General features: G+C 44.5%; 1 protein-coding gene across 8 annotated transcripts in view; it reads left to right on the top strand.

Moving 5' to 3' along the window:
• Positions 1 to 26285, top strand: part of CELF2 (CUGBP Elav-like family member 2) — a 298791-nt gene that overhangs the window by 139501 nt on the left and 133005 nt on the right. The window lies entirely within an intron of this gene.

Raw genomic sequence — 26285 nt, 5'->3', positions numbered from 1 at the left:
GTGGCTCTTGCACTTTCTTTTTCTCTGCACCTTGGAATTTGGGTCTGCCCTATTATTTTATTTCTCCGTTGCCTCTCAGGAGAGGTCCTGCAAACTCATTGTTTGGCTTTGAACATACATATCCTTGAGTTGAACACATGAACGTTAGCACACACTTTTCTCTGAGCCTCTTTCTTACTGTCAAGGTGAAGGGAGAGGAGTAAATCATTGTTGAGACTGATGCTCTGTGACTCTGAGAAATGGTGGGCCACCTCATGTTCTCTCTAGTTGCTGCGGTCTGATAGCACTTTGGGAAACCTTTGAAGAATTTTAAAGCCAGTACTCATTTTGAAAGGGTGAACGGACATGCCTTCAGATTATGTTCCTAGGACTCCCGTTCTCTGTCTCAAGACGTGTAACACCAAGAGTGTTCTCCAAATAGCTTACATGGAATTTTGTCCCCACAAACTCGATTGTCCCATAATTTGAAAAAAAAAAATCACATATCTAAAATTCAGTAGCATTTAAAATGTCACGAATTGGGGCAATGTTGAGAAGTTTGTCGATAATATTCCTGAATTATTTACCTGCATGTGTCCCAAATGGAGAAGACTAGAATCGGTTTTAATATTTAATTTTTGTAGTATCCTATCGAGGAAAGACAATACAGTGCACCAGACTAGAGCTAAAAGGTCAGCAAATAAGGGCCATCCTGCATCTAGAATGACACCCACGGAGAACCAGGCCAGGGGCAGTAAGCGAGTGTTTGGGAGCTTTAGCCATAGTACATCCCAGTCTAGGAAAACATGCCTCCAAATTTGTTTATCAGCATTTTTCAGGATGACCTCTGATACATGTGATCAAAGCTCATTTCTTTTGTTGCCTGATTACTTGCATTTTATTTTACACAGAGCTTGCATTAGCCAGAAGACCCTCCTTTCAATCATGAAAGTGTGCATGCTCTAGTTCTTCTGCCATTTTCTCTTTTTAACCCAGTGTTCCACTGAGCACTGTCTTGACCAGGCTGTGTTTGAGACTATACGTTTTGTTGACCTCATTCACTAGGTCTTACAACTAACCTCATTTAAACAGTTTGCATAAGCCCAGAGTCTTGGAGGGGAGGCACGAGGAGGGAACGAACTTTTGTGAGCACGTATGCTATGCACCAGGCCCTGTTTTAGGAGTCATTTCCTTCAGTTCTTGCCGAAATCCTGACAGTAGGTGATGTTTGTCACATTTTACGGATGAGGAAATGGAGGCTCTGTGGAAGTTAAGCAACAGTCCAGGGGGGCCCAGCTAGTAAGTCAGAATTTGAACACGGTGCTCTGTCTTCACGCGCTGTACCGCCATGTGCTCACCTCAGGGAAAGGAGGCCACACACCATCTTTGTTCTGCTCCATGTCAGGGTGTGGGTCAGAGGCCTTCTCCTGTACCTCAGTGCTCCCCAGATGAAAGGAAGGACTTCTGCCCTTCACGAGCAAGGTTGATTTGGTCCTTGGCTTTGTGTTTGGTTTTCATGCTCATGGGCCTAGATCGTACATCATTCCAACTCATGGTACCATGGGAGAGAATTTACAGATGAAATCGTTAAAATCTTACCTTTGGAAATATAGGTCAATTCCCATTACTGTAGACTCCAAATCTCACATCAAATATTGCTTGAAGTACGTGGGCTGTCAGCCAAAGCTTGAAAGGATTTTTGTTATACAGATATCTCTGTTGTAACGGTATTTGTTGTGATGGGATTTGAGCTGCATAATGACATTCCCTTCGGAGGATTACAGCCCTTAGCCACTTGCATCTAGAAGGCAGCAACCACAGCTTGTCTCTACCTCCTACCTGTGTGTGCCATGCGGTATTTTCCTGTGCACACGTGCAGTGGGACCCCACATTTGCATTGGTCCTGACTGTCAGCAGAGTATGGTTGTCATGTTTTCCCAGGGCTGGTGGCAGAGCGTCGGATGACAGAATTTTCTACTAAACATGGTCTAAATGATCTAAGTAGGGCTCTTGGAGTAGTCTTGATTCATTCCCCCACTGACATGAGTGGTTCCAAGGAAAGAGACAAAATCAGGTTATTACCCAATCCAGGTGAATTAGGTTTTTCTCTCATTGTGCACCTGATGTTCCTAAGTCTTGAGGCATAAAAACTTTCTTCTATATTTTTAAAGCGTCCTCTAAGAGACCCTAAACTGTCTGTGCCTTCTCCCTATTAATGTATGTGTTGGCTAGGCAGAGTCTGCAACTCTGGGGAACCCAGCTCAGTGAACTGTCCCATCTACCAGGACTCATGGAGACGATGCTTTATTCAGTAGTTATTGGTTGAGTCTGTGGGTGGTGAGAAATACCACCTAGTAGTTAAGAGCATGGGTTTTGAAGTCAGGCAAGCCTAAATTCTGTTTCTGGCTCTACCACTCCTTGGGTGTCCGTCCGCCTTGGGCATGTTACCTGATCTCATCTGAGGATGGAGGCTCTCCTCCTAGGGTTGCTGAGGTGAAGTTGTATGCTTTGCACAGAGCCGAAAGGTGGTAGGAGCTTGTGTGGCCATGGGTACTATTATAGCCGCTGCTACCATCACTGTCCCCAAGAACTTGCAATCTAATAGGGGCCATGGGGCCAGAGCACAGGTAACTATAATACTGAAGACCGTGGGAAAAGGATAAGAAAGAGAGGAGCCTGTTTGACCTCTGGAAGCTCGGGGAGGGAAGGAATACTTCGCAGCTGTGGAGACGGGAAGACATGGCATCTTTTCCAAATCTCAAAAGAGAAAAATAGGATTTCAATAAGTAAAGACAGTGTTGAGCATTACAAGTGGACGGACCGGCCTGATTTCGGGCAGGGAGGTGAGAAAGTGCAGGCCAGGTTCTGGGAGCTATGAGTCCTGCCAGAGTTCAAAGGAAATGTGAAGTCCACGAAATGACATGGCAGAGGGGAAGGTCGCGAGATCTGGAAAGAGAGGCTGGAGCCAGTTCGTAGAAGGCCTTCGTTCTCAGGCTAGAGTCTTAGAATTTGATTGGAGAGACAGTGGAGGGTCTGTGAAGGCCCTGGCAGCCAGGGGAACAGAGCCCAGGAGACTGGGGCGGGCGGTGTGTTGGCCGACGTGCACGGGGCCTGAACAGAGATGCCGGTGGCCGTGGCCGCGGAGAAGGCGCGTCCTGAGTGACACAGACATGATGGTGGTGGGAAGAAGGGAGGCTTGATAACTCAGCTGAGGTGGGGATGAGCAGGAGGCCTTGGCCTTCACTGGGAGGCGTGGGAGAGCAGTCAGCAGTGGAGGGAACGGGAGGAGGAGGCAGTTCACTTCTGATCCCGTTGAGTCTGAGGTGCCACAGTAACGCCAAGAAGGATGTGGGCCACGCAAAGCCGCTGGCTTTGGTGGTCGGGAGGGCGTGAGAGCGTTTCCGAAGGTGGAGGCCACGGGATAGTGTAGGTTTACATGTGGGGCTGTGAGTAGAGACTGCCCTTTCTAGTAGGCTGGCCATTTTGTTGGTTTTTTTTTAAGAAAATAATAGGTGAAGCAAAAGGACATACCGAAAGCACAAGAAAGACAGGAATCAGGGTGTTTGAGGAGACCGAAAGAGTGGCTGAAGAGCCCATGGAAAAGGGTAGAAGGGAACCTCAGTTGAGACAGCAGAGCGGTTAGAAGGAAGGAGCAACAAGCACATTTCAGTCTCATGGAGGGAAGTAGACAATACAGATGCCCTCGTCTTCTCAGTAGACGGCCCATTCCTGAGGAGGCGGGTGGAACAGAAGTCATAAGGAGAAGGGAAAAGATTTAAAACGACTGCTTTGGAAAATCCAACGCAAAAGAAGAGCAGGATTACTGAAGAGCAGGGAGGCCCCGTGACCCTGGGATGGTGGAGACTGGGGAGTAGGGCCCTGAGCCCAGACACGGGATCACCTGTTGCTGGAGAGGACCGAGACAGGTGCGGGAGAAGGTCAGGAAGGGTATCCGGCGTGTGAGAATGTTCCCTGAGACCCAAGGCAGGAGAGCTGATAAAGGCAGAGGAGTGGCTCTGGTCTGGGCTTGGCGATCGATCGTGACTGAGGCCCCGTGCACGAGGCGGCGGGTACAGCGGTGTGTTGGTTGAGCCCAAGCTCAGAGCCTCTACGTGTTGGTGAATTGTGTTCCTCAGATCATTGCTCTCCTAATAGTTCTGTTCTCCTCATAGCGGTACCCCGGGATCGTAGCACCCTGAGAAGGTATACTCTGTCATGAACGCTAGTTACATTGTGCTAAGCTCAAGTGTTAAATATTATTACTGAGTGTTGTTAAGTTAAATGTTGTTATTCTGATTTTACAGGAAGGAAAGCTGAGGGGTCTGTGCTCAGTAACTAGAATGAAATCATTTAACATTTGAAATTGGACGATGGAACCAGGCCCTCGGTCCTGACCTCATGCCTCATTGATCATCCCTCCCTCCCTCCCTCCGCCCCTCCCTCCTTCTGCAACTTCTTACCCCAAAGAGAGCTAGAAACAGGAAGTGGCTTGTGTCGACTGTATCACTACTTGCCACAGGCCTGAAGAACAAAACTTCCTTTTTTTCTTGAAATGTGCTCAGAGGTCGCGGCGGAAGGACTGTGTAGCTGCAGCTCTTCTAGCGCCTAGAGCCCAGAGTGTTCTGGGTGGAACAAAAATTAAATTCATGGCTCCTCTGGGAAGAGTTACTAAGTTTCCAAAGAGCAATTTCGTAGTGGTTGTGGCGCTTGGTGGCGTTTCATCTTCCTGATGGTCAGGCTGCAGCTAGGCTGGCTGGACAGCAGCTCGCCTCGCCTGACTCGACCCTTGTCCCTCCCGCACTGCTCTTCCACTAGGACGGACCATGATTCGCCCCTTCCCTTCCAGATGCCTCTACTTCAGGCTGCAGGAATTCATTAGTAACATCAGAGTTTGGCCTCCTCTCCAGGAGAAGGATGAAAGGCACCAAAACCTAATCTTACTCATTTCAGAAGTTGACAAGAGGACAGCCCCTTCACCCTCCCTGCCCCCCAGTCCAGAAGATTCCTCCGTGTTAGGGGAGAATGAGAGCAAGCTCCAGAACCTGTAAGAACTTAGAACTCCGTACTATCTCAAGCTCCTTCAGAGAATGCGTCTCCCTTTCCTTTATCCTTCCAGTAACAGTGTTACAAGCTACCGGTGGTTTGCATATTCAGGGAGAGGACAGTGGTGCATGCTGCTGGTATAGTCTGAAGAGAGGAGCTGTCTTCTTGAACCCGAATCTTTAAAATGTGAAAGGCTTGCAGAGAACACCTTTGACCTTTTTATTGAAGGACTCCCATGGGAGGACTGGGGTGGGGGCATTTTCATGTTTCATGCCTCTCCTTTCTTCCTCAAAGAACTCTTGTCAGAAACTTCCCTTAAGTACCAGCAATGGGCTTGGAACCAGTTTATTTAAGCGATGTCATCTCGAAATCCGTAATTGAGAAAAAATTCAAAATGCAAAAAGATGAACCCATTTTACATTCCAGTGCACACAAGTAGGGATAGGATTTCTGCCCTAAATCTCTTGGAAACTAGGGTTACTGCCCTAGATTTTCTGGGACAGCCCCAGTTTGGGTAGTGCTGTCTCAGTGGCCCACAGGAAGGATCTTTCATCCTGAATTAATTTTACGTTAACAGAAATCACTGTGTAACTTCCTGTGACATCTCTTCATTGTTGGCTGACTGAGGTCCTACAGGATAAATGTAAAATGCAGTCAGAATTTTTATACTCATGCAGACAGGGATCCTTATCACGTGCCTGTGAGGGTGGGGTGGGGGGTTCAGTGGTTTTATCATATGGCTGTGTGAAAGATTTAACAATTCATTTTCTTAAATGGACTTCTAAATTATTTTGACTTCTACAGCCTGCACCCACAGCACTGATGGAGATAAATTAAGAAAAATGTTAAATTAGCCTCCTTTGGGTTATAGTGAGAAGGAATCCTTTTAAATACCCCCTACTCTGATGCTGACCCTGGACCATGCCTGTCTAGCCCAGCTCTGAATTTCTGTCACTTCTATCAAAGGGCAGCTTCTCCCCTGGCAGATAGTATCTGTCCTGGGCATATCTGATCCTTACATCTCATATGTATGTATGATGATGATCCATACATCATATATGATCCTTACATCTCTGGAGAGAAAAAGGAAGAAGAGGACGGAGGGAGCCACAGAGGACACACAGAGAGAGCCAATATCAAGGAAGAAAAGAAACTACTTAAGGCTGCTTCTAACCATTTTGTTTTCTTCTCCTCTGTCTGGGACATCAGCTGGTCCCCAGCCATATTGTCCCTGGTAGGTTTGCCTTTCTGGAATCAGTGTAGCAAGAGAATAAAGAAAAGAGACTCTGGATGAAAGGGAAATGGATTTTTTTGGTAGAAATGTACATGAAAAGTAAGCCCAGGGCTCCATGGCTTCTGTCTGTTGGGATCCGTCCAACACATGTTACAGGTTGACTAAAACAGCTAAATCTAGATGATCTCACAATTTGCATTTCCCATTGAGTGCATTTGTAGTTTGCCTGCCTAGAGATCTTATTTGCCTTTTTATTTGCCCCCAGCGAGATTTCTCCACATTAGACATGTTCTCCCATCAGTTACACAAGTGAACCACTCTGGCTTACCATACTGTGGGTCATTATGAAACCATCTTTGGAAATGAGAAGTCCAGGTTCCTGGCCAGAAAGAGAGTGCTTTCTTAGGGTGGTGCTGTCAGTTCTCTGAAACACATATGCGTGGCTTGAGAGTTGGCGTAGCATGACCTACCCTCCCTTCCTCACTTCCACTCCAAAGACCCCAGATGATCAGGCAATCAGGTTGAAAGATTTGCTTTCTTCCTCCTTCAAGCATTGCTTCTAATTAGAATTTATTGTTAAACCGTAGTTAAGTTAGATTTTAGAGATGTTTAGAATGCTGGCATTAAAAATATAAATAAAGTCATTACATAGCTTGTGTGAAAAAGTGTATTGTCTTTAATCATCCCAACCACGGTGAAATGCACAATGCTGTTTGTACAGCTACAGCCCTTTTTCCTGTGTTCGTAGATTCTTTAGAGACTGAATCCTCTTCTTGGACATACGGCCCCAGATGCTAACAAGATTTAGGCATGAGGTCTCGAGTTCTTTGTTCCTTGTCCAAACTTCACTGATCCTGAGATCATGCATTCACATGCTTTCTCTTCTCATATTGGCTAGCCCAAACGTCTTACAAGACCCGCTCTCCCTCCAGACATAAGTGTGCCAGGATGGGCCACTATGAATGAATGCACAACAATCAAATGACCTTCAGGACCACTAGAGACTAAAAAGGGATGAAAAGAGAATTGGCCAAATGCGGGGGGGGGAGGGCGAGTAGAAGATAGGCTAAAATAATAGGACTTAGCAACAGATCGATAGGGGTTTTCATACTCTGGTAACAGAAATGACGGATGGTAGTCCCCTGGCTTTCTGGACACTTGGTCAAGAGAATTGGAAATGTTCTGACCCCTACTGTGAAATTCAGTGGAAAATCAGACATTAGGTATCTCGGTGATACATGAGGTATCACACTAGAGAAATTTGCAATGAACTAGGCCAATTATACACATTAAAGAATTAGAGCCGTCCAGGGTGTGAGGGTATTGTCCAGTCTACTTTGGTGAGCACATGTGATGGGGAAGGAAACACACAATAAAGGTACCGTGGCATGATGAATTATGGGGTACGTGGGTTTCTCAAGGCCCGTAGACAGACACGGAGGTAGCAGCCTAGAAGCAGCTTTTGCTACAGCTGGAAAAGAGAGCTAGTTAGCTGAACAGGGCCAGGTTATAATGGTAAAAACTAATGGGTCTGGGAGAATAGGGGATGGCAATTGAGACACCACAGGAATAGGTATTAGGATCAATATTTTTTCACTCTCTATGTAAATTACTGAGAAAGATGCCCCTAATCCAGTTTTCACATTCTGGCATTAATTCAAATTGGAGAAACCCGATCAGAGAAATATACTTTGGACAGTGATCAGTTTGAAGAATAAAGAAATGTAATTTCTCTATTTCCATTAGGGGGATCATAAATTGGAATCAGAGATGAATTGAAGGATTGAAAGGGAGTATCCACTCATCACACTCCTTGATTGACCCAGAAGCTGATCATTATAAGTATTTTGGGGTGTGGTAGACCTTAAGTCTATGGAGGATGAGTCCTGCAACCAGACACATACATGGCTAGGCTCTTGAATTGCTGGGTTTTCTTTTTTTTTTTCTGCTTTCCTTTTAGTTTTGGGTGGAAAAAAATTGCTTCCTAAATTCCTATAGTTTAAGGGGAGCTGCATCAGAGACACTAGAGAGACACAGTCATGGGGGGGGGGGGCACGAGAAACAATGCCTCCGACAAGTTCATGGTCAAAATGGCCCCAAATGCTAAACGTTACAAATGAAAATAGCAGACACCAAGTGATAAAGAACAGGTAATCCACCACCTTGCACAAAGAGCTTTTTCGCTCCTCTATAGGCCACCGTGCCCCGATATCAGGAAATGGTATTGAAGATGCATCAAGGAGATGGAGGCCTTCCAGAGGAGAGCAGCATGAATCACAGAGGTCTAGGAAGGTGAGCCCATATGGAAAGGTCCAGGAGGTTAACTTAAAAGGCCTGAGAGCATTGAGTCACAAGAATGAAAAGGGAGGAAGGCTGTAGCAAAACATAAAAAGAGAGGGATTGTGCTCTCAAAAAAAAAAAAAAAAAAAAGAATATGATTGAAGTTTTGAAGATGCTGAAGCGCGGAGTGAGGCTATATATAGATAAGCTCTTTCAATTAATGCTAAACCCCTGGATTCTGCTGCTCAGACTTAAAATGTTAGCATGGCAGCAAAGTGTAGAGTTTGAGCCAAACTTTGACACAGAGAGGTGGTGAACTTAGAACATGATGAAAGTTACAGAGATGGCGAGCCTGCTAACTCACAGCCCCCAGGAGTGGACCTCTGGCCGGCGCTCCCATGAGGCCTCATGCCTGGTGCTTTTGTAGCAGGGATTTGGAGCCTTGAAAGCTGTGGATCCCACTTCATGTAGACTAGAAAAGATGAAAGATGTGGCCCGGGAAACTAACACTGTGTTTACCAAAGCACCATCATGGGGCAGTAAACATCTATCGGCGCCTACTGTGTGCGAGGCGTAGGACTTCAGGCTGGGAACAGAAAGATGAACAGGCCACATTCTTTGACCCAGAAGGAGAGAAGGAATTGAACAGTATTAAAGACAGGATGGCCGTAAGTTCTTTGGAAATGGAGAGTCAGCTTTGGGTGACGTGGTGTCCATTTTGTGCATGGGAACGTTGTCTCTTTCGAAAAGTAACTCACGTGGCCCCATGTGCAGAAAATCTTGGGCTGTTTGTATAAGAAAGGTGAAGCGACAAAGGGAAGAAGGTGTCTGATGTTGATCTTTCCAGCAACGTGCCCCATATGTCCTCTTTCCTCTTTTTCTTTATCTTTAATTTTCCCTCTTCTTTCTCCTCCCTCTAGGGAGCTGAGGACAGGAAAAGGCTAACGTTTTCACTAAATGAACCTTCTGGAGGGTTCTCCATTAAATGCAGAGTGGTTTGCTGCAGGATAGCGCAGACGCAGAGGGTATGTCCGCTGGCCCCCAGTACTCTCTTCCCATGTGATGTCTTTGGTACAGGGTCCTGTGGAAGGATGTCTGGCCCCTGCCTGATGGACCTAAATCCAGTTGATGATAAATAGTGACGAATCCTTTGTAGGAGGTGTGTGTGTACTTGTGTTTGTATACTTATACAACACACACACATTTGTTTTAAACTTTGTGGTGACACAAAGTTCGTTTCTTCCAACACCGTTTCTTCAGATGGATGTGTTACTCCCTCTGCAGTAGACCACAGAGGAATAAATTATCCATAGACTATTGCGTGTAAAGAGCCTGGTGCTGGGCCTGGCATATGGTGGGAAGTGGATAAAGGACAGGAAGCGGCATAGAGTAAGTAGAGCATGAGAAGACAGGGATGGAAAAGCAGTCATGGCCTCCAGACTTGTAGACTGTGTGTATTAGGAAGGGTTTGCAAATTTTTTTTTGTGCACAGAAACCTAATGCTTCTTTCTCAACTAGTTTGCTAGAAAATACTAGATGTGATTTTAATAGACATTTTACAGGGAACGAAAAGAACGTGGTAGGAGGGGGCAGGGGGAGGAGTCATCAGTAAAAACCAGTGATCTCTGGGGACAGAGTATAAATGTTGGTCAAACAAATATTTGAAACTCTGTAGAGGGCCTCCTATAGATTCCAAACCCAAGCAATTATTCCAAATTCTTGATCCTCCTGTCCTGGCCTCGAGGACACCAGGTTCTTTCAGAGTAATCGTGTCTGATTATCTTGCTTTGGCCCAAATTTCCATGGACTCTGGATAATAACTGTAGGCCTTACGTCATATTGCTCGGCACATCGGACTGTGTTTAATATTGAGACCCGTTGGAGTAATGGACACCAGCATAGCGCAGAGTTGATGCAATCCAGTAAAGCGGTAAAAGTGCCTGTTTTTCAGCTTCTGGGTTGCTGCTTAAAGATTCTCCTTCAAGTTAGGTTAGTTGGTGTTTGTATAGCTGGGTGTTTGGTTTTTGATTGTGTGTGTGTGTGTGTGTGTGTGTGTGTGTGAATATTTTGTAAAGAATTTTCGGTTATTCAAAAGAGGATGTGAACCAAACTGTTTGGATGTGTTAAAAAAAAAAAAAAATCAATGGAAAGCATTGCCTAATTTATACACCCCTGCCATGCAGGAAACGTACCTCTCCTTCACACCTCCCACTTCCTTTAGGCTGGCAGGGGAACCGATCAACTTCGTTTCACTCTCTAGATTAAATCAGAAACGTCAGCGGCAGAACAGCAAGTGGGGTTCTCCTTTCTTAAGTCCTCTGCAGGATGTTCATGAGTTGTCCAGGCAGATGGGACATTTTGAGATAAAGGACCACTGTTTTTGCCCTTTCTCTTTAGGATTGAATGCTCACTTGTTCATTTGGGACAAGAATGCTCATTATTAGCCAGGAAAGGTTGAAGAGGGCCCTTCCCCTGCGTGCCCTGCCCCGCGTGTTCTCCCTGAGACTGGGGTGGAAGCTGGAGAGAGGGTTGCGGGCAGGTGCAGTCTCCGTCAGGCCCTGGGTGAGGTCCCAATGTCCCGGTGGTGGTCTCAGAGTTCAGCCGCCCAGTGGCTCGATAAACCAAAACCTAGTTGATGAAAACATTCCTTCTCAGCAGGATGAGTGAGAAGACCTCAGAGAAGGGTTTCGAGGTGTTTTCCAAGGGGTGAGACAGGTCCATGAACATAAAGTAGTCCTCGGAGAGCTGCTGCAGTCCTACCTGCCATCCCCCCTCTGGCCCGCTTCCGCACCCCCGAGCGAGCAACCTGGCTTGGGCGGAACCAGGAAACGCAATTTCCAGGCTCAGGCCTCTCTGCTCTTTGCCAAGCCCGATGCTGAGTGTGGTGCTCTCTTTGTGAAGTGGACATCTGTCTAATGGGAACTGGATTGTGACCACCGGTTCATTTTACGCGGGGCCCCGTACAGCTGCCAGATGGTGGCGGGGCTTAGCTGTTTTGCAAGTCCAATACGGGTTGTGTACCCCACCCCCTGGGGGGCGGAAAACTGAGGGGGTCCGGCCACCATGCCCTCGTCCCCGCAGAGGCAGTGCCTCCGAGAGTCCAGGCTTTGCTCTCATCTCTCAGGAGGAAGACTTAAGAAAAAGTAATGAATAAATTAAAGCCACATTTTTTTAAAAAATCAGGTCTTTGGGGTTTTCCTCGCTACCTAATTGTTCGCTAATCTGGACTTAGGAGAACAGTTTTTAAGTGGGACATGTCAGGCTTTTACTCCACAGATTAAACTCCAATGCACATAAAACTGTGACAGCTTAAGAGGCCACCAGAAGAGTCTGCGTCCAATGGCAGTCTGATTGTTGAACCTAGGCTGCTGAGTCGTTTGGAAGGCCTGCCTCCTCCCTTCAGGGTGCCCTGCACAGAATGCTCGGACAAAAAGAGAAAGGCCTGCCTCTCTGTGGCTCGCTCCTTGCCTGCAGTAGCTGAAGAGCCGCGTGAGGATTTGTAAGAACCATCGGTCGGACTGCCCTAGCAACACAGAATGCTGTGTTGACACAATATTCCGTGCTGTGCTTGCGACGAAAACGCTTTATTTTTAGAACACTTCAAAGTGAGGAAACCGTTAAGCCCTATCGCATCCTCTCCTGCCCCCCCCCCGCCACCAGCCACTTCCCCCACTGCCCAAGGCAGAGCACACCCTCACTTTATAAAAGAAGAACCTGAGACAAAGATTAAGTGATATTTGGAGCAAGGCTGATAATGCCAGGAAAATTGCTGATCTGGTCTTAAAATCGAACACATCCTTCATAGTAATTTTTATAATGCTCCTACTTCTTTTACCTACACCATGTGGGTTCCAGATGACCTTACATCTAAGCCTTAATATTGTATGTGGAGTTCAAAAGACAATTTAGCCTCCCATTTACTTCCCTGGCATTCATTCAAATAAAAATAGGCACATAATACCGCACCGTAAAAATCAAAGCCCCAGGCACACTTTGAAAATCTTGGAGAATTTATAATACTTATTTTCATAAGTATCTTTCATGCAACTAGCATGAATTTCCTTGTTAGAAGTCTGTGTCTTTTTTAATCCCTGAAACGGCAGTGCCAAGCTCAGTGCCTGGCATGAAATGGGCCCTCGGAATTAGCTGCAGATTGAATGGATGAGGGGAAGACTCCGTCTCTCTGACCCAACACCGACTTACCTGTTTTTACAGAGTTTCTGCTGAAAAGCCGAGAGCGGCTTTTAACCGTTCTTAGAACGTGTTTGAAGAGCCTTCTGTGCCAAGCAGTGTGCAGTGTCCTGGGGAGGCAGAGACGGAAGGTGTGGCCCACGGCCACAGGGAGCTCAGGGTCTGGTGGGGAAATGGTGGGGTGCCCAGGGATGCCCTGTTCTGAAACAGAAACCTTTCACTCTGTCCCTGGGGATGACTGCCCCTAGGTCATCTCTGTCAGCACCCCCAAATATACAGGGCTGAGGTGTCCCTTACATGAGGCTGTATTCGTTAGCCTCCGTATGGCCCTCAGCAATGTGGTGTCAGAAGGAAAAACAAAAACACAACAACAACAAAAGCCAGTGAAAGAGTTTTCTAAATCCTAAAACTCTGTACAGATGTGAGGTGTGATGTTTAGGTGTGTGCTTTTCCTGGTACAGGTTAATCTCCATGCCATGTTTAGCTTTTACTCACCCCTTTCCTACCAAATAAAACACTGCTGGACTCGGCCAGTGGTCGAACCAGAAAGGCCGCGCGGCTCTGGAGATTATGAATGGGGCCCTGGAGGTAAAGTGCTAGTTTCTGACCCACCTTCTCAGGCTGCTTGGCTTGTGACCAAGAGGACGTTACTGGACGCCCGCATGCCTTGGTTTCCTCATCTGCAAAATGGCCCCGATGGTTGCGCGTGTTCGCGGGGATCATACATAGAGCCCTCAGCGCAGCGGCATGTCACTACTCCGCGTCTGCTCTGGGAGAGAACCCTGAAGTCCAGAGAGCTTCACTGAGCCGCTGCAGTCCTTCTGCCCGCGGCACCTCTGCTACGGCCCGCAGCCAGAACAAACTGGCCTCTCAGCAAAATCAGGATCAGTTCTGGGTGGTCTGAACCCAACAACCAGTCATATGTATGCGGAGTATCTGCCCTGCACTGGGTCCTGTACTAAGGGTGACGATATTACAATCTTAACAAGACCCTGTGATTGCACAGATGCTCACAACACTCCTAGGAGGCGAATACTATGTACTGAGTCCATGTTGCAGCTGAAAAAACAGAGACTGAGCAAACAAACACATCTAAGTGAAGCGACACGTGGGGAAATGAGACCTAAGTAGTTTGTCCTGAGAATCCATGCTCCTGGGGGTTCCTTAGAGCACGCTGGGTGTGTCTCTATTCTTGGTGTTTATTATTATACTGAAATCATCCGTTTCACTTCAAAAAGCACACTCCTCTGGCATCTCTGTATGCCTGCCGCTTGGTGCAGCGGGTAACCAACAGGTGCTTAATAATGTTTGTTGAACGATATTGAATTCTTCCCCGAGCACTTCTTGGATTTCGGCTTCTGTGCCTTGGGTCCTCTCCGTTTCCTATACCTAGAGGTATTATTTCTTCTTCTTCCCAATTCTGATTGTTTATATGCTGGCCTTTCAAAGCCTAGCACAAATGTCATTTCATCCATAAAAGCTCCTTCTGGACACCCCATTAGAATCTCCACTGAAATCCTTGTGGCACCATGTCTCCCTCTCCCCATGCACAGTGCTTTCTGTGTCATGCTACAGGTGCCTGGGCACTGTTCTTACTGAACTGGAAGCTTCTGGCAGGCCATCAGAGGCTATTTTAGTCCACTGGTATACCTTATAGAACCTCATAGAACTTGTTTACTACGGGGCGTTCGAACTGTCCTAGGCATCGGTTGCATGAGTGATTGCAGAACATTCAGGAGAAAGGGATACTTTGTCCCACCAGCTTCGTCCACCTGTTTTTTTCCTCCTTTTTCTTTTCATGGCACATTGAAATAGAGTGCCCCATTGCATTCCTGGTTTTGAATCAGCTGGTGGGCACTCTATGGAGCATGAAAAAATATTGTTTCAACTGAAGCAACGGAAGTAAGAGAATCATTTTAGGGTGTCACCGTAGTGTGAAAAGCTTTGACATTTAAAATAAAACAAGGAAGGAGAAAAGCAGTTGACTCTGTAGCTCGAGTCTCCTGCCGGGGCAGGCTCCACGTCCTCTGAGCAGCACGCTCACCTGAAACCCCGCCAGACTTACAGATGTTTCCTTTGACTCCAGCACGAAGAGCCACATTGCAGTTCTCAGGAACAGTGCCATTCTGGCAGGGACTGATGTAACAGGGAGTGGGGCAGCAAACAGAGAGATGACTTCATAGGTCTTACCCATTTCTGGTTTCTTAGATCCTGGGGTGCACATGGCTTGTTCCCTTCGAGTTTTCATACATCACTTTATTCACTTAGCGCCAACGCATACAGCTTTTTATAAGACTCTGAAAGCTCCACTTTGCTGAGTGCGTTTTTGGAACTCTGTGAAATGAGGACCTGGTGGGTTTTACCTCTGGGTGTGAGCCTAGAAATTCCCTGAAGGTCACATGTAGGTGAGTGGAACTCTTCCAAAGTGGGGTTTTTCTTCCCTCCGGGACTCAGATTGTAACACAGAAGAAAATGTATCCACCCAAAAGGGACTGAGGGGTGGGGGTGGGGGGGTTGAAGGAAAGGGTGGAGCGTCCCAAGGCTGTGTCTCTGGCCTGTGATTTCTACCCCGAGGTTTTAAACTGCGCCTTGGAACAAGATGTCCCCCATGCCCACAGCTTGAACGTGCCTGTCTTCTGCTTGTCCCGGTCGCTCTTGATGGTGCCACCTCCCTTCCTGCCAGCCAAGCTCCAGATCTCCGCAACTTGGGCCTGTTGTGTTCTTCCAGTCGTTTTTCCCATTCCTTTCCTCACTACCATTCGTACCGCCTTTAGAGTATGTGTAGCCCAACAGCCTTCTTGAGGCATAATAAATACAGAATACAACGGACACCACTGCAAGTGTAAAATTTGGTAAGTTTTGACGTGGGTACACCTCTGAAGCTATCACCACAAGGAAAGTAACCTGTTCATCACCCCTGGCAACTTCCGCTTTTTCTGTTGCAATCCCTTCCTTACCCGACCCCTACCCCCAGGCAGCCAGTGATGCTTTCTGTTGCTCTTAAGTTTCTATTTCCTGGAATTCGTGTAACTACAGTCATAAGGATGTGCCTTTTTCTGGCCTGATGTCTTTCACTCAGCATGAAGTCTTTCAAGACTCAGTATCAGTACTTCATGTCTATCAGTACTTTGGGTTTTTTTTTTTTAATTTTTATTGTTATGTTAATCACCATACATTACATCATTAGTTTTTGATGTAGTGATCCATGATTCATTGTGCATAACACCCAGTGCCCCATGCAGAACGTGCCCTCTTTAATACCCATCACCAGGCTAACCCATCCCCCCACCCCCTCCCCTCTAGAACCCTCAGTTTGTTTTTCAGAGTCAATGGCTGAGTCACATTTCGTTGAATGGATATACCAGTGTTTTTCAGTTCTCCTGTGCATGGGCCTTTGGCTGGTTTCCAGTTTTTTTTACTGTTAACTTAACAAAAAAGGCTGCTGTGAACATTCACGTACAGATACTTGTGTGCTTCTATTTCTCTTGGAAACATCTAGAGGTGGAATGGCTGAATCATATGGTAGGTGTAGATTTAACTTTGTAAGAAACTGCCAAACTGTTTTCTCAAATGATGGTACCATTTTACATTCTCCCCAGCAGTGTAGGAGTCTCAGCCCCTTCATGTCCTCGCCCACACTTGGAATAATCAGTGTTTATAATTTTAATCTTTCTAATAGATGTTTATTGGTATATGTCATTGTGGTTTTAATTTTCATATGACTAAAGACGTTAATCATCTCTTCATGCACTTATTTGACACTCCTATTTCTTCCTGGTAAAGTGTCTGTTCAGATATTTTGCCAGTTTTTTAATTGGGTTTCCTTACTGTTGAATTTTGAGATTTCTGACCTACTCTGTATACAAGGACTTCACCAGATCCGTGTTCTACAAACACTTGCTGCCAGTCTGTCTTGTCTTTGCAGTCTCTTAACAGTTTCTTTTTAAAAGCACAAGTTTTTAGTTTTGATGAAATCTTACTAATGTGTTCTTTTACTGATGATGCTTTTGGTTTTGTATCAAAGAAAACCTAACTCACAGTCGCATAAGGCACACATAAAAGGCAGTTTTACTTCCTTTCCAAAATAGGTGTCTTTTTTTTTTTTTTCCCCTCGGCTGCTTGCACTGGCTAAACACTCCAGAGTTGAATAGAAGTGGTAGGAATGGACATCATTCTCATGTTTTTGTTCCTGGAAGAAAATCATTCTTTTACCATTAAGTATGATATGAGCTATAGGTTTTTCCTAGATGCCCTTTATCAAGTTCAGGACATTTCCTTCTGTTTCCTGTTTCACTGAGAATTATAATCAGGAATGGATGTTGGGTTTTGTCATTTGCTTCTTCTGCATCTGTTGAGATGATCCTATGGCTTTCTTTCTTAGTTCAGAAATTTGGTGAATCCCACAGTTTGATTTTTGATGTTGAAGTAGACTTGCAGACACAATGGGGCACCTGGGTGGCTCAGTCGGTTAAGCATCTGCCTTCGGCTCAGGTCATGATCTCAAGGTCAGGATCGAGCCCTGAGTCCTGCTCCCTGCTCGGCGGGGAACCTGCTTCTCCCTCTCTGCTGCTCCCCCTGCTTGTGTGTGCACGCACGCATGTGCTCTCTCTCTAATAAAATAAATAAACAAACAAACAAAAATAAAATTTAAAAATAAGTAAAGTAGCCTTGCATTGCCGGGACATAAACCCCACTTTATCATGATGTGTAGCCCTTATGGGGTTCTGTTTGCTCAAATTTTACTCAGAATTTTTGCATCTGTGTTCAAGAGGAATATTGTTAAATGGTTTTCTTCTAATTTCTTCAGCTGATTTTGGTTTGATGTGATCCTGCCTCATGAGTGACTTGGGAAGTATTCCTTCCTCTTCAGTTTCCTGGAAAAGTTCATGTTGAGTTGTATTACTATTTTCTTAAATGTTTGGTAGAGTTCATGCAGAGGTCATCTGGAGTTCAAGTTTTTTTTTTTTGAGAAGAAAGTTTTTTAAGCACAGATGCAATTTTTTTTAGTATATATAGACATAAATGTACTGACTATATGTATATATGTACCTATATGTACCTATAAGTCTGTCCAGGTTATATGTTTCTTGTTGAGTTTCTCTCCTTCAGAGAATATGTCTGTTTCATCTAAATTGGTCAAATTTATTGGCATAAAGCTGCATATAATGTTCTTTTATCCCTTTAATATCTGCAGAATCTATAGTGATGTCACCTCTTTCATTCCTGATATTGATAAATTATGCTTTCCCTTTTTTTCCTTCCTCTGGCTAAAAGTATCTCAATTTTATTTGTCTACTCAAAGAACTAGCCTTTGGTTTTCTTGATTTTTTGTTTTTGTTTACTCAATTTTACTGATTTCCACTTGGATTTTTATTCTTTGTTTTCTTTGGGTTTAATTTGCTCTCATTTTTCTGGTTGTTTAAGGTGGAACTGAAGTCATTGATTTGAAATCTTTCTCCTTTCTTGATGACCACTTTTAATACTTCTCTCCTAAGTACTGCTTTACCTACTTCCCACAGATTTTGATGTGTTGTGATTTCATTTTCATCTAGTTGTAAATTTACTTTTTAATTTCCTTTTTTATTTCTTCTTTGACCTATGGTTATTAAAAGTATGTCATGTAGTTTCTAAACATTTGAAGATTTTTCAGAGATTGTTCTATTATGGATTTCTGATTCTATTTCATTGTGGTCAGGGAACATAACACACCTTGAATGGCTTGAAGACTTTGAAATTTGTTGAGAATTATTGCATGCCCCATAATATGGCCTGTCTTGGTAAATGTTCCATGTGTGATTGAAAATCGATATCATGCTTTTTGGACTGAATATTCTACAAATGTCAGCTTGGTTGATAGTGGTGTACAAATCTTCTGTATCCTTATTGATTTTCTATGTCCTCATTTTATAAACTATTGAAAAAAAAGCTATCAAAATCTCTAAATATTATTGTGGATTTTTCTGTTTATCCTTTCAGGTCTATCATTTTTTTTTTTTTTGCTTCATGTATTTGGAAGTTCTCTTATTCAGTGCATAAGTGTTTAGAATTTTTATGTCCTCTTGATGAATTGACCTCTTTATTATTTTGAAATGACCTTTATTTCTGGTATTATCCTTTGATTTGAAATCTACTTTGATAGGTACCAATATATAGAAAACTCAAGTTTTCTTTTAATGAGTGTTGCAGTGGTCTATCTTTCTCCATTCTTTCACTTTTAATCTATTTGTATCTTTATATTCAAAGTGAATTTCTTGTGGATAGCCAACTGTTGGGTCTTACTCCTTTTTCGATCTTTGTAACAAGTTCTACCTTTTAATCACAGTATTTACTTCATGAACATTTAATGTGATTGTTGATAAAGTTGAGTATAGGTCTGCCATTTCATGGTTTGCTTTTTATTCCTCCTATCTGTTCTTTATTCTCTTTCCCTCTTTTTCTGCCTCTTAAGATTGTTTTATTCCATTTTATCTTCTTTATTAACTATAAAACTCCTTGCTTTGTTATTTTAGGAGTTGCCTTCGGGTTTATCGTATAGATCTTTACCTTATCGCAATTTACCTTCAAATGAAAGTATACAACATCACATATAGTTTGCAAATCTTACAGTGGTATACTTCCATTTTTCCCTCCTAGACTTTACACTATTATTATCATACATTCAACTTTGGCATATGTCATAAACCCCACACTACATAGTTATTTTTATTGAGGTGGTCAGATTTCTTTAAAGAGATTTAAATAATAAGAAAAATATTTTACATATTTACCCATGTTGTTATTACTTCTGGTGCCTTCCATTCCTTTGTGTGGACCCCTCTTTTTCCTTCTGGTATCATTTTCCTTTAATGAAAGACTTCAATTAACATTTCTTATAGGGTGGATCATCTGTTGGTAAACTCTTTCACCTTTGGTATGTCTAAAAACATTTATTTCACCATTGTTTTGTAATATATTTTCACTGGGTATAGAATTCTAGATTGCTAGATATTTTTCCTTCAGTACTTTATTTTTCATTCTTTCCAGTTCTATTGAGAATTGACATACAGCTTTGTATTAGTTTTAGGTATAAAACGTGATGATTTGATTTATGTATATATTGCAAAATAATCACCACAATAACTTTAGTTACCATCCATCACTTCACATTGTAACAAATTTTTTTTCTTGTGCAGAGAACTTTTAAGATTTATTTTCTTAATAACTTTCAAATATACAGTACAGTATTTTTAACTTTAGTCACCATGCTGTACGTTAGATCCCCAGCTCTTATTCCTCTTACTATTGGATGTTTGCATCTTTGACCACCTTTGCCCATTTCCCCCACCCTTCATTCCCCACCTCTGGCAACCAGTCTGTTCTCTTTCTGTGAGTGATTCACAGTCTTCTCAGTTGTGTTGTTCCTGATCAGAAATTTGATGTCATCCTTGTTTCTTCATTAATGATTCTTCGTTCCTCAGTCTTAAGATTTTTTCTTTGGGGGCGCCTGGGTGGCTCAGTCCATTAAGTGGCTGCCTTCAGCCCAGGTCATGATCCCAGGGTCCTGGGATCGAACCCCACATCGGGCTCCTTGCTCAGCAGGGAGCCTCCTTCTCCCTCTCTCTCTCTCTGTCAAATAAATAAAATATTTTTTTTAAAAAAGATTTTTTCTTTATTACTGGTTTTAAGGAATTTCATTATAAAGTGTCTTCATTTAGTTTTCTTCCTATTTCTTGGGCTTCATTGAACTGCTCAGATCTGTGTGCTTATAGTTTTCATAGTAATTGGAAATTTTTCAGCCCTTACTTTGTTCAGATATTTTTTCTGTCCCCTTTCTCCATTCCTTCAGGGGTTCCAGTTACTCACATACTTGGCCACTCAGAGTCATCCTGTGGGTCACTAATCTCCTCCTCCTGTTCCTCTTCTTAATTTTTCTCCCTAGATGGCATTTTGAAACAAAGTTCACTAATTTTTTCTTTAATGTTTAATCGGCCTTCCATCCCCTCCACTGTCTCATTTATCTCTGACATTATAGTTTTTAATCTCTAGAAGTCCAGGGCGCCTGGGTGGCTCAGATGGGTAAGGATCTGCCTTCAGCTCGGGTCATGATCCGAGGGTCCTGGGATCGAGCCCCGTGTTGGGCTCCCTGCTCAGTGGGGAGTCTGCTTCTTCCTCTCCCTCTGCCTCTCCCCCTGCTTGTGCTCTCTCTCAAGTAAATAAATAAAATCTTTAAAAAAAAAAATAATCTCCAGAAGTCCATTTTGGGCCCTTTTGGTATTTTCCAAATTTCTACCTACCTTTTGAAATATACAAATACAGGGAAAAGGTCATTTTGTTTTTTTTTAAGATTTTTATTAATTTATTGAGAGAGAGAGAGAATGGTAGAGAGAGAGCATGAGAGGGAGGAAGGTCAGAGGGAGAAGCAGACTCCCCGCTAAGCAGGGAGCCCGACGCAAGACTCGATCCTGGGACTCCAGGATCATGACCCGAGCCAAAGGCAGTCGCCCAAAAGTCATTTTAATGTCCTTGTCTGCTAATTCTAACATCTGTGTCAGTTCCAGGTGGTTTCAGTTAGTTGATTTTTCTCACAGTGGACCATGTTTTTCTCCTCCTCTGCATGCCTAGAAATCTTTACCAAGATACCAGACACGATGAATTTCATCTTACTGGGTTCTGGACATTTTTGTATGCCTCTAAAAAATTTTGAGCTCTGTTCTGCAGTGTGGTTAAGATACTTGAGAGCAATTCAGTCTTTCAGGCCTTGCTCTTGGGATGGATGTATTAGGCATGTCTGGAACAATACCCAGCCTAGGGCTACTTCTTTCCTACTTCTGAGGTCAGGCCTCTCTCAGTTCTCCATTCAATGTGCCATGAAGTCGTTTCTCTAGTCTGGCTGGTGGGAATGGCACTATAATTAGTTTTTAATCCTTTTGGGTCTTCCCCCACCCCACCCCACCCCACCATCTTTGATAGTTTCTTTACTCACATGCACTGATAGGTACTCTACTAAATCCTTCAGGGGAGCATCTTCAGATCCCCGAGGTTCTGTCTCTATCGCTCTCTCCTCTCAGTACTCTTTCTGTGAGTTCTACCTGTCTTTCCTCCCCAGACTCTCAGCTCCAAATTCTCAACTCAGGATGTCTGCCAAGTTCCACCTGGCTTCCTGCTCCCTGCTTTGTGGCCTGGAAACTCTTTAGAGCAGTCAGCTGTTTTCAGGCTGGAAGTTTATCCATCTAGACCAGAAGCAGAGGTCTGTTCCTCCTGATTCTTTTTCTTACTCCGGATTCATTTCTCAGAGTGCCTTTTTATCCAGAGGAGTCACAATACTGATAAGAGTACATGACCATTTAGTGACACCATATTGCCCAGTCAGTAAAGCTCAGAGTCTTTCGCCATGTTTTTCAGATCTTCCATAATCCCCCATACCCCATTTTTCCTAACTGCCTTCATAATCTCCATTCCTACAGATTGATTCTTTATAAAATGGAATTCCTGGACTCCATCTCTTTCTCTCTACAGCCTGCCTTTTTTTTCAGGACCTGCCTTTTCCAACAAATTTTTATTAAATCTCCAGGTTGAAAATAATCTCTTCTTTCTCCAACTCCTTAAAGACTCATATGTGCCTCTTGCATTCACCCTATCACCTTCCACCGTGTATTAACTTATTTATGCACAGATCTTAGCTCCTCTAAGTATCTATAAATTCTGAGAATTTATTCATGTCTCATTCAGAGGCTCTTAAAAAAATACATGATGTGTACCGTGTAAAGCGATCTTTATATGTCTATTCAACACACACTTAATTGGAATCAACCCTGAAAAGGTATTGATGAAATTTTAGCCCATCGACGAAGAATATTCTAGGCTAAAAAGCAAGTGGAGAGATTTGATCATCTGCAGGATGCTTTAGTCCTATTCCTAACGGAGCTACTGTATCTCCTTTCTTCTCTATGTCTCATTTTGAAAATGAGAGTTGACATTGTCCCTTTAAAGAATGACTCTAAAGGCAGGGATTTTTATATTCCTATCTTTGTCTTCCCACAACCCAATGCTGTACCTGGTTCAAGAAATAGCTCTCTAATCACAGTGGTGACTCTCAATGGGAGGTCCTTTCTCAATAGACTTATTCTTTAAAATAAAAAAAATTCCACAAAGTAGACTGGATCAATGGATGTGGTAAGGACAGCTTTTTTGTCTTCCTAAATCTGTCTGAAATACTGGAAGCATTCAAGAGAGGAGAAAGCACAAGACTAAACTCCTGACTTTTTGGGTTGTCTATCTCTTTTCAAAAAAATCCATTGAAATGACTCCACTTATTTGAGGTACCTAGAGTAGTCTGATTCTGAGAGACAGAAAGTAGGATGGTGGGTGCCGGGTGCCAGGCACCAGGAGAGAGGAGAGAGGAGGGTTGTTTAGTGGGCACAGAGTTTCAGTTTCAGAAGATGGAAAAGTTCTGGAGATGGGTGGCGGTGATGGTTGCATAGCACTGTGAACATACACGATGCCACTGAGCAGTACATTTAAAAAGTCCATGTTATGGACAGGTGATTGATAGGTAAATCTGGGTTTCGAGTCCAGTTCCAGTACCTGCTAGCTGTGGGAGGGTTGGGAAAGCTGCTTATGTGCTCTGAATCTGTGTTCTCATCTACAAGTGGGGCCCGATGCGTTGAGCTCAAAGTGCCTGGTCCAGTGCCTGGGACATAGTGGGCACTCACAGACATTCATTCTGTTCTTCCCTGTTCAGCTTTATAGTGACTAGTCTTACTTTGAAAATCCTGCCCATGCACTTCTAACATACAGAGTAAATGAAGCAAGATGGGTGGCTTGGGAAGGCGCGGGCTTCAGTTAAGCTCAGCCTGTCTTCCTGTTGATAAGAGGCTGGATCACAAGAACCCTGGGACCACAGTCTCAGGAGGTGTCCCCAGGAAGGAAGACTGTCACAGGTCTGCCAGTTTCTCTTGTCACCATAGGGGAGACACCCTTAGACCAGGACTCGCCATGGGACCAGCTCCGTACGTAGTAGTCTCAAGGAGGAAATGAGAGCTTAAGTGAGCCCTCTGCCTGCCCTTGCTTTTCATTTAGTGTGGACTCCTCGGCATATATACCTTCAGGCATCCTCATTCTCAAAGCTCAGATCTTTTCCAAATCACCGGGCTGCTTTTGTAAATAAGAAAGAGTTAATGGTTATTTCATTAGTGTTTAGATTTCCAAGCAAACTGATGATCCACAGTCTGAATATAGAGGAATCTCAAGTAAGAAGGGAGGGAGGGGATACGTGTGGGCACAGATGCTATTTCTCTGGTTTCTCTTGCACCCCTCCCCCCACGCTCACATGCAGGGTCCCCGTCCCCGTGTCGCTTTCACCTCTTAGAACCTTGACAACTCAGGGAATTTTCCTGTGGAGGTATGGGGGTATGGAGGCAGCGTTGTTTGAGCTACCACCATTCGCCAGAAGAGCCAGTTGGCAGTGAGGAATCGTCATCTGTTCCTCTCTCGGGTCCCCCGTGCCCCCGTGGAAGCCCATCCATCAGTTTTTAAGGAGCCAGCTGTCCCATGTGTACAGCTGTGTGGCCCCTTGGGCTGTGGTCTCGTCAGGCCCGCTCGCAGCAAGTGGGGCGTGGGAGCCCGGCCGGCCGTGGTTCAGATAGGGCTCCTCCAGCTCACGCCCACGGCGCCCCTACCTCCCCCCCACCGAGGAAGGACCCCCCACTTTGTCCCAGCAACAAAGTGAGAGAAAACGATGCAGTTCCTTAGAAGCGCCACCAGGCTGCCCCCCTTTATTCCGGCAGCATTACAGGGCACCTGCACGATGACCAGCACGCCATTTCTCACCTGCTTGTCGCCAGGAGAGAGAGTGTTGCCACTGCCGTCCTGCCTGGTCCTGCCACCGTGCCTCTGACCGGCGGAGGGAGGCTGTGGCAGTTGCTACTACCAATGGTCTAGATTTGGGGGGAGCTCCTGCTAGTCCATGGACATCCCCCCATCATAACCACCCCTGTGATGATCTGTTATAACGTTACAAGTAAGTGAGTTGATTGGGAAAGGACGCCAGGACTTCTCTGATTCAGACTTAGAATGTTCTCCTGTGTGACCTGGAGTAAGTCATATACCTTCTCAGGGCGCTTTTCATGACGGTGGTAGGAGATTCCATCGAGAGGCGCTGGTCTGCAAGAATGTCTGTATTAGAATCGCCTAGAGAATTGAAGCAGCAAAAGTATCAGCGCCTGGACCCCACCCTCAGGAGTTCTGAATTAACTCCGCTGCACAAGGACCCCGGCAGCATCTACAAAATTTCTGGTGAATCAGATGTGCAGCCAGACGTCAGAAGGACTTGAACAGACAGGGAGGGACGCTTTGAGGAAGGGTCAGGCGCTAAATAAATCCAGTTGGTCCTGTCACCACATTTTCCACTCACTTTGGCGATCCCTAAGATTTCAACCCGGCTAATGTAAAGATAATGCGATCATGACCTGGTTCTGTTTTGTTTTTCTTAACATTGCTTCCAACACCCTCTGCAGGCCATTTCTTTGGTGAGACTTAGGCGTGGTAGTTCACCGCCCTCAACACAAACGCCCCCGCTGGTGAGCCCCTCCTGGAGCTTGGGGGCACTGTCCTGTGGAACGTCATACTAGCGTTTCCCGGAGCAGGGGGGCGTGGATCCAGCGTGGATGGGAACCAGGTCCAAGGGGAGGGAAGTGTTGTGGATGGATAAGGCACTTAATTTCGGTCTCTAGATCTTACAACTAAGGGTCTGCAAGCAGTCGCAGGTTTACGTGAATGAAGAAAACAACTCAGAAGTCTCACCTTCACAAGATAAGTGCAGCAATTATGTTTAAAAGAGTAGAGAAGAACATTTCAGCACAGACTGCATTAACTAAGGAAGGGTTTCTACCATGGGGTATAATTGAATTAACGCTGAGATCTGTGCTCCCGAGAATGCCCCTTCGCCGCTGTTGTTTGCACCACGCCAGGACCCGGACGATGAATCAGACCTTCCTAATGGTAGAATTTTAGCCTAAGAGAGAGAACACCTTCTGTGGGTCCAATACAGTTTTTGCTGTGAGAAACAAATAGTGCCGATTTAACCAAAAGAGTCTGATCTTTTAAGGCACTGTTTTACGCATGTTTGTCTTACTTTTAATGGAATAGCTTTTCCAAGAAAAGCTAGAGCACATGTGCTTATATGGTGCTTCACGTTCACAGATTTATACAGTATTAATTCTCAGTAGAATCCTGGGAAGGAGGCTGAAGAGTGTGCTCATCCTCATTTTATGGAGGAGAGGATGGTGATTTACAGTTTAAATAGTCACAAGGCTAAGAATGTGGTCACCTGGGGATCAGACTCATGATCTCGTTTTGGTGCTTTTTCTGTTTTACAACTTTTCACTTTTTTTTTTTTTTTTTTACTTCGAGCTTTAAAAAGTAAAGATTTTTCTGTTTTCATTTTGAAATGAAAACATGAGAACATCGAAAATTTTGAAGTGAGAAAACCAACTCAAGTAAGCCCACCTTTACATTCATCCAGCCCCTTTAGAACCATGACGTTTTCTGCAGAGGATACCCTGAAACATTCCAGGTCCCA

Source organism: Callorhinus ursinus, unplaced genomic scaffold (assembly GCF_003265705.2).
Source record: "Callorhinus ursinus isolate GAN/ISIS: 27379988/994484 unplaced genomic scaffold, GSC_fseal_2.0 scaffold36, whole genome shotgun sequence".
Lineage (NCBI taxonomy): Eukaryota > Metazoa > Chordata > Mammalia > Carnivora > Otariidae > Callorhinus > Callorhinus ursinus.
The sequence above is the reverse complement of the archived record's forward strand: the minus strand, read 5'-3'. Positions and strand labels throughout refer to the sequence as shown.